The following is an 8,894-nucleotide window of genomic DNA, read 5'->3' as shown; positions in this document are numbered from 1 at the left end:
CAAGAGACTTCCCTTGATCAAAGGTATAGGTAGCTTCAACTCTTCAACGATGTCAAGAAGGCAAGCTCCAAAGCGAATATCCTTGAAGTCCTCAGCGGTGGTGTAGTTGAAGCTCGTCATCTTCAAGTTGGAGAGTAGAGATCAGAGGCATAAAACAAAATAAGTAAGGAAAGAATTACTAGACATTAAGTGCATGAATAACTTAACAAAATAGAAAGTCCTATTTCTATGAAGTGTCTTTATCCAATCCTAGGGTCACGTCCTACAGTCAACATGTGCTTTGATACCATCTGTAATGACCTTGGATCGGGTAGGATCCTAAGTCCCTGTGATTAACATGCTAGTCCCTGGATCATAAGCTAGCACTCACAGTCGATGAAATACCATGTAAAACACAATGTCATTATTACACGAATCGAATAAATACAGAGTTTAATTTATTACAACTTTGCATAGCTCCATCCTTCTTTGAAAACTTCTTTGAAAAGAGAGAGGAAATCATTTAGAGCCTCCATCCTTCAGATGGTCAAATTGTCCTTTTACCGTGGACACGGCTGATCGATCAGGTTAACACTCTCGTGAGGTTGCTCTCTTTACCCACAATTCACAACCAAGCCTTTTTTGCCAAAATTCTTCATCTTCATTAAGGCCAGGACGAGGTCACGACGAAGCTTTTCCTTAGTTGCCCCTCAACCTTCCGGATCCGCCCGTGCCCAAAATTCCTCCCAATGGCGGTACCCAGTCGAGGTTTCTGATGACGCGTGAAGCACACGCCCGTTGGGAACCCCAAGTGGAAGGTGTGATGCGTACAGCAGCAAGTTTCCCTCAGTAAGAAACCAAGGTTATCAAACCAGTAGGAGTCAAAGGCCACGTGAAGGTTGTTGGTGACGGAGTGTAGTGCGGCGCAACACCAGGATTCCGGCGCCAACGTGGAACCTGCACAACACAATCAAAATACTTTGCCCCAACTTAACAGTGAGGTTGTCAATCTCACCGGCTTGCTGTAAACAAAGGATTAAACGTATGGTGTGGAAAATGATGTTTGTTTGCGAAGAACAAGCAGAGAACAATGATTGCGATAGATTGTATTCGGATTTAAAAGAATGGACCGGGGTCCACAGTTCACTAGTGGTGTCTCTCCAATAAGAAATAGCATGTTGGGTGAACAAATTACAGTTGGGCAATTGACAAATAGAGAGGGCATAACAATGCACATACATATCATGATGACTACTATGAGATTTACTTAGGGCATTAAGACAAATTACATAGACCGCTATCCAGCATGCATCTATGCCTAAAAAGTCCACCTTCAGGTTAGCATCCGCACCCCTTCCAGTATTAAGTTGCAAACAACAGACAATTGCATTAAGTATGGTGCGTAATGTAATCAACACAAATATCCTTAGACAAAGCATTGATGTTTTATCCCTAGTGGCAACAACACATCCACAACCTTAGAACTTTCTCGTCATCGTCCTGCATTCAATGGAGGCATGAACCCACTATCGAGCATAAATACTCCCTCTTGGAGTCACAAGTATCAACTTGGCCAGAGCCTCTTCTAGCAACAGAGAGCATGCAAGATCATAAACAACACATATATGATAGATTGATAATCAACTTGACATAGTATTCCATATTCATCGGATCCCAACAAACACAACATGTAGCATTACAAATAGATGATGTTGATCATGATAGGCAGCTCACAAGATCTAACATGATAGCACAATGAGGAGAAGACAACCATCTAGCTACTGCTATGGACCCATAGTCCAAGGATGAACTACTCACACATCAGTCCGGAGGCGATCATGGTGATGTAGAGTCCTCCGGGTGATGATTCCCCTCTCCGGCAGGGTGCCGGAGGCGATCTCCTGAATCCCCCGAGATGGGATTGGCGGCGGCGGCGTCTCTGGAACTTTTCTCGTATCGTGGCTCTCGGTAATAGGGTTTTCGCGATGGAGGGAATAAATAGGCGAAGAGGCAGAGTCGGGAGGCGCACGAGGGGCCCACACCCTAGGGCGGCGCGGGCCACCCCTTGGCCGCGCCGCCTGGTGGGGTCGCCACCTCGTGGCCCCACTCCGTATCTCCTTCGGTCTTCTGGAAAGCTCCGTGGAAAATAAGACCCTGGGCTTTTGTTTCGTCCAATTCCGAGAATATTTCCTGTGTAGGATTTCTGAAACCAAAAACAGCAGAAAACGGGAACTGGCGCTTCGTCATCTCGTTAATACGTTAGTGCCGGAAAATGCATATAAATGATATAAAGTGTATATAAAACATGTGAGTATTGTCATAAAACTAGCATGGAACATAAGAAATTATAGATACGTTTGAGACGTATCAAGCATCCCCAAGCTTAGTTCCTACTCGCCCTCGAGTAGGTAAACGATAACAAGGATAATTTCTGAAGTGACATGCTATCATAATTTTGATCAATACTATTGTAAAGCATATGAGATGAGTGAAGTGATTCGAAGCAATGGTAAAGACAATGACTAAACAACTGAATCATATAGCAAAGACTTTTCATGAATAGTACTTTCAAGACAAGCATCAATAAGACTTGCATAGGAGTTAACTCATAAAGCAATAAATTCTTAGTAGAAAGTTTTGAAGCAACACAAAGGAAGATATAAGTTTCAGCGGTTGCTTTCAACTTCAACATGTATATCTCATGGATAATTGTCAACACAAAGTAATATGATGAATGAAAATAAGCAAGTATGTAGGAATCAATGCACACAGTTGACACAAGTGTTTTCTTCTAAGATAGAAAGAAGTAGGTGAACTGACTCAACATAAAGTAAAGAAAGGCCCTTCGCAGAGGGAAGCATGGATTACTATTTTTGTGCTAGAGCTTTTATTTTGAAAACATAGAAACAATTTTGTCAACGGTAGTAATAATTCATATGTGTTATGCATAAGACATCCTATAAGTTGCAAGCTTCATGCATAGAATACCAATAGTGCTCGCACCTTGTCCTAATTAGCTTGGATTTCCATGGATTATCATTGCATTACATATGTTTCAACCAAGTGTCACAAAGGGGTACCTCTATGCCGCCTGTACAAAGGTCCAAGGAGATAGATCGCATTTGATTTCTTGTTTTTGATAGATCTCAACTAAGGACATCCATACCGGGACAACATAGAAAACAGATAATGGACTCCTCTTTAATGCATAAGCATTCAACAACAGATAATATTCTCGTAAGAGATTAAGGATTAATGTCCAAACTGAAACTTCCACCATGATACATGGCTTTAGTTAGCGGCCCAATGTTCTTCTCTAACAATATGCATACTCAAACCATTTGATCATGATAAATCACCCTTACTTCAGACAAGACGAACATGCATAGCAACTCACATGATATTCAACAAAGGTGTAATAGTTGATGGCGTCCCCTGAAACATGGTTACCGCTCAACAAGCAACTTATAAGAAATAAGATACATAAGCTACATATTCTTTACCACAATAGTTTTTAAGGCTATTTTCCCATGAGCTATATATTGCAAAGACAAGGAATGAAATTTTAAAGGTAGCACTCAAGCAATTTACTTTGGAATGGCAGAGAAATACCACATAGTAGGTAGGTGACACATGTACAGCACGCGACCGTTGGGAACCCCAAGTGGAAGGTGTGATGCGTACAGCAGTAAGTTTCCCTCAGTTAGAAACCAAGGTTTATCGAACCAGTAGGAGTCAAGAAGCACGTTGAAGGTTGATGGCGGCGAGATGTGGTGCGGCGCAACACCAGGGATTTCGGCGCCAACGTGGAACCTGCACAACACAAACCAAGTACTTTGCCCCAACGAAACAGTGAGGTTGTCAATCTCACCGGCTTGCTGTAACAAAGGATTAGATGTATAGTGTGGATGATGATTATTTGCGAGAAAACGAGTAGAACAAGTATTGCGATAGATTGTATTTCGAGTATAGAGAATTGGACCGGGGTCCACAGTTCACTAGAGGTGTCTCTCCCATAAGATAAACAACATGTTGGGTGAACAAATTACAGTTGGGCAATTGACAAATAAAGAGGGCATGACCATGCACATACATATTATGATGAGTATAGTGAGATTTAATTGGGCATTACGACAAAGTACATAGACCGCTATCCAGCATGCATCTATGCCTAAAAAGTCCACCTTCGAGGTTATCATCCGAACCCCTTCCGCATTAAGTTGCTAACAACAGACAATTGCAATAAGTATTGCGAGTAATGTAATCAATAACTACATCCTCGGACATAGCATCAATGTTTTATCCCTAGTGGCAACAACACATCCATAATCTTAGAGATTTCGTCACTTCCCGCATTCACGGAGACATGAACCCACTATCGAGCATAAATACCCCCTCTTGGAGTTAAGAGTAAAAACTTGGCCGAGCCTCTACTAATAACGGAGAGCATGCAAGATCATAAACAACACATAGATATAAATTGATAATCAACATAACATGGTATTCTCTATTCATCGGATCCCAACAAACACAACATATAGAATTACGGATAGATGATCTTGATCATGTTCGGCAGCTCACAAGACCCGACAATTAAGCACAATGAGGAGAAGACAACCATCTAGCTACTGCTATGGACCCATAGTCCAGGGGTAGACTACTCACACATCACTCCGGAGGCGACCATGGCGGCGTAGAGTCCTCCGGGAGATGATTCCCCTCTCCGGCAGGGTGCCGAAGGCGATCTCCTGAATCCCCCGAGATGGGATTGGCGGTGGCGGCGTCTCTGGAAGGTTTTCCGTATCGTGGCTCTCGGTACTGGGGGTTTCGCGACGAAGGCTATTTGTAGGCGGAAGGGTAGGTCAGGGGGCGTCGCGAGGGGACCAGGAGACAGGTCGGTGCGGCCAAGGGTGGGGCCGCGTCGCCTGCCCTCCTGGCCACCTCGTGGCCCCACTTCGTTGACTCTTCGGTCTTCTGGAAGCTTCGTGGCAAAATAGGACCCTGGGCGTTGATTTCGTCCAATTCCGAGAATATTTCCTTACTAGGATTTCTGAAACCAAAAACAGCGAGAAAACAGAATCGGCACTTCGGCATCTTGTTAATAGGTTAGTTCCAGAAAATGCACGAATATGACATAAAGTGTGCATAAAACATGTAGATATCATCAATAATGTGGCATGGAACATAAGAAATTATCGATACGTCGGAGACGTATCAGTAGGTATGGTGGACACAAATGGCATAGGTTTTGGCTCAAGGTTTCGGATGCACGAGAAGAATTCCCTCTCAGTACAAGGCTTTGGCTAGCAAGGTTGTTTGAAGCAAACACAAGTATGAACCGATACAACAAAACTTACATAAGAACATATTGCAAGCATTATAAGACTCTACACTGTCTTCCTTGTTGTTCAAACACTTCACCAGAAAATATCTAGACTTTAGAGAGACCAATCATGCAAACCAAACTTCAACAAGCTCTATGATAGTTCTTCATTAATAGGTGCAAAGTACATGATGAAAGAGCTTAAACATGATCTATTTGAGCAAAACAATTGCCAAGTATCAAATTATTCAAGACAATATACCAATTACCACATGAAGCATTTTCTGTTTCCAACCAAATAGCAATGAACGAAGCAGTTTCAACCTCCGCCATGAACATTAAAAGTAAAGCTAAGAACACCTGTGTTCATATGCACGATAGGAGGGTGTCTCTCTCCCAAACAAAGAATGCTAGGATCCGATTTTATTCAAAAAAAAAACAAAACAAAAACATACAGACGCTCCAAGTAAAGCACATATGATGTGACAGAATAAAAATATAGTTTCACTAGAGGTGACCTGATAAGTTGTCGATGAAGAAGGGGATGCCTTGGGCATCCCCAAGCTTAGATGCTTGAGTCTTCTTGAAATATGCAGGGATGAACCACGGGGCATCCCCAAGCTTAGACTTTTCACTCTTCTTGATCATATTGTATCATCCTCCTCTCTTGACCCTTGAAAACTTCCTCCACACCAAACTCAAAACAAACTCATTAGAGGGTTAGTGCATAATCAAAAATTCACATATTCACAGGTGACACAATCATTCTTAACACTTCTGGACATTTCTCAAAGCTACTGAAAGATAATGGAACAAAGAAATCCATTCAACATAGCAAAAGAGGCAATGTGAAATAAAAGTCAGAATCTGTCAAAACAGAACAGTCTGTAAAGAGGAATTTTTTAGAGGCACTTAACATGCTCAGATGAAAAAGCTCAAATTGAATGAAAGTTGCGTACATATCTGAGGATCACTCATGAAAATTGGCAGATTTTTCTGAGTTACCTATAGAGAGACCTACTCAAAGTCGTGACAGCAAGAAATCTGTTTCACGTGAAATCCAAATCTAGTATCAACCTTACTATCAAAGACTTTACTTGGCACAAGAATGCAATAAAATAAAGATAAGGAGAGGTTGCTACAGTAGTAACAACTTCCAAGACTCAAATATAAAACAAAATTTCTGTAGTAAAATAATGGGTTGTCTCCCATAAGTGCTTTTCTTTAACGTCTTTCAGCTAGGCGCAGAAAGTGTAAATCAAGTGTTATCAAGAGATGAAGCATCAACATCATAATTTTCACAACTTGTCACAATAGGTATCTTAGATGTTCCATTATCTAAATTTCTCATAGTGGTGCTAAGGGCTTTATCAATTTTAGGCTTATAATAGTTCTTTGGCTTAGGCACCTTAGAGACATACATGAACTTTTGCTCCTTACCCACATAAGCTTTCTCCTTAAACTTAAGAGAAGAAAAGGTTGAACCCAAGATTCCCATAGCTTCTTCAAGTTCACTATTCCTATGGGTTTGATTATCATGAGTAGCACAAGTTTCTAAGACGGCAATTCTCTCGTTAATTCCACTTAGAGATTTATCAAGTTTATCAGTGTTATCAAGTAATATTCCCAATTTAGTCTCAATAATTGGAAAAAAATTCTCTATGGCCTCCAACTTTTTCATGACATCTTCAAGAGAAATTTCAGTTTTAGCTTCACTAACAGGTGGTATTCCAACTAGACTCTCAATAATACAACTAGCTTCTAAAGCAGGAGTGCCTAGGAAATTATCTCCCGCAAGAGTATCAAGAACATACATATTCCAGCTAGAGATACCAACATAAAAGTTCCTAAGTAGGATAATAGTGGAGTGTTTCTTAGTGCACCTACGATGAGCATCACTAATTCTATACCAAGCATTTTTAAAACATTCTCCCCCTTGTTGCTTAAACGAACGAACTTCAACTTCAGGGTTACTCATTTTTAGCAGTAGTAAATAAGTAAAGTAAACTAAGTAAAGTAAAGTAAAGTAAATGCAAGTAACTAATTTTTTTGTGTTTTTAATATAGAGAACGCAAACAAGACAGTAAAGTAAAGTAAAGCAAGTAACTATTTTTTTTGTGTTTTTGATATAGAGAAAGCAAATAAAGCAGAAAATAAAATAAAGTAAAGCAAGACAATAACAAAGTAAATAGATTTGATGTGGGAGACTCCCCTTGCAGCGTGTCTTGATCTCCCCGGCAACGGCGCCAGAAATTTAGCTTGATGACGCGTGAAGCACACGCCCGTTGGGAACCCCAAGTGGAAGGTGTGATGCGTACAGCAGCAAGTTTCCCTCAGTAAGAAACCAAGGTTATCGAACCAGTAGGAGTCAAAGGTCACGTGAAGGTTGTTGGTGACGGAGTATAGTGCGGCGCAACACTAGGGATTCCGGCGCCAACGTGGATCCTGCACAACACAATCAAAATACTTTGCCCCAACTTAACAGTGAGGTTGTCAATCTCACCGGCTTGCTGTAAACAAAGGATTAAACGTATGGTGTGTAAAATGATGTTTGTTTGCGAAGAACAGCAGAGAACAATGATTGCAGTAGATTGTATTCAGATGTAAAAGAATGGACCGGGGTCCACGGGTCACTAGTGGTGTCTCTCCAATAAGAAATAGCATGTTGGGTGAACAAATTACAGTTGGGCAATTGATAAATAGAGAGGGCATAACAATGCACATACATATCATGATGACTACTATGAGATTTACTTAGGGCATTACGACAAATTACATAGACCGCTATCCAGCATGCATCTATGCCTAAAAAGTCCACCTTCGGGTTAGCATCCGCACCCCTTCCAGTATTAAGTTGCAAACAACAGACAATTGCATTAAGTATGGTGTGTAATGTAATCAGCACAAACATCCTTAGACAAAGCGTTGATGTTTTATCCCTAGTGGCAACAGCACATTGATACGTCTCCAACGTATCGATAATTTCTTATGTTCCATGCTTGTTTTATGACAACACCTACATGTTTTGTTCACACTTTATGATGATTTTATGCATTTTCCGGAACTAACCTATTGACGAGATGCCGAAGTGCCAGCTCTCGTTTTCCGCTTTTTGGTTTCGAAATCCTAGTAAGGAAATATTCTCGGAATTGGACGAAATCAACGCCCAAGATCTTAAAATCCCACGAAGCTTCCAGAACACCCGAGAGCCACCAGAGGAGGGCCCTGTGGGCCCCAGATGATAGGCTGGCGCGGCCAGGGTGTGGGCCTTGCCCCCGTACTGTGTTGCCGCCTCGTCGACCTTCCAACTCCGCCTCTTCGCCTATATAAAGGTCCCTGACCTAAAACATCGATACGGAAAAGCCACGGTACGAGAAACCTTCCAGAGCCGCCGCCATCGCGAAGCCAAGATCTGGGGGACAGGAGTCTCTGTTCCGCACGCCGCCGGGACGGGGAAGTGCCCCCGGAAGGCTTCTCCATCGACACCACCGCCTTCTTCATCAACGCTGCTGTCTCCCATGAGGAGGGAGTAGTTCTCCATCGAGGCTAAGGGTTGTACTGGTAGCTATGTGGTTAATCTCTCTCCCTATGC

Source organism: Lolium rigidum, chromosome 3, assembly GCF_022539505.1.
Source record: "Lolium rigidum isolate FL_2022 chromosome 3, APGP_CSIRO_Lrig_0.1, whole genome shotgun sequence".
In the NCBI taxonomy this organism is placed as follows: domain Eukaryota; kingdom Viridiplantae; phylum Streptophyta; class Magnoliopsida; order Poales; family Poaceae; genus Lolium; species Lolium rigidum.
Note: the sequence above shows the minus strand (reverse complement) of the source record.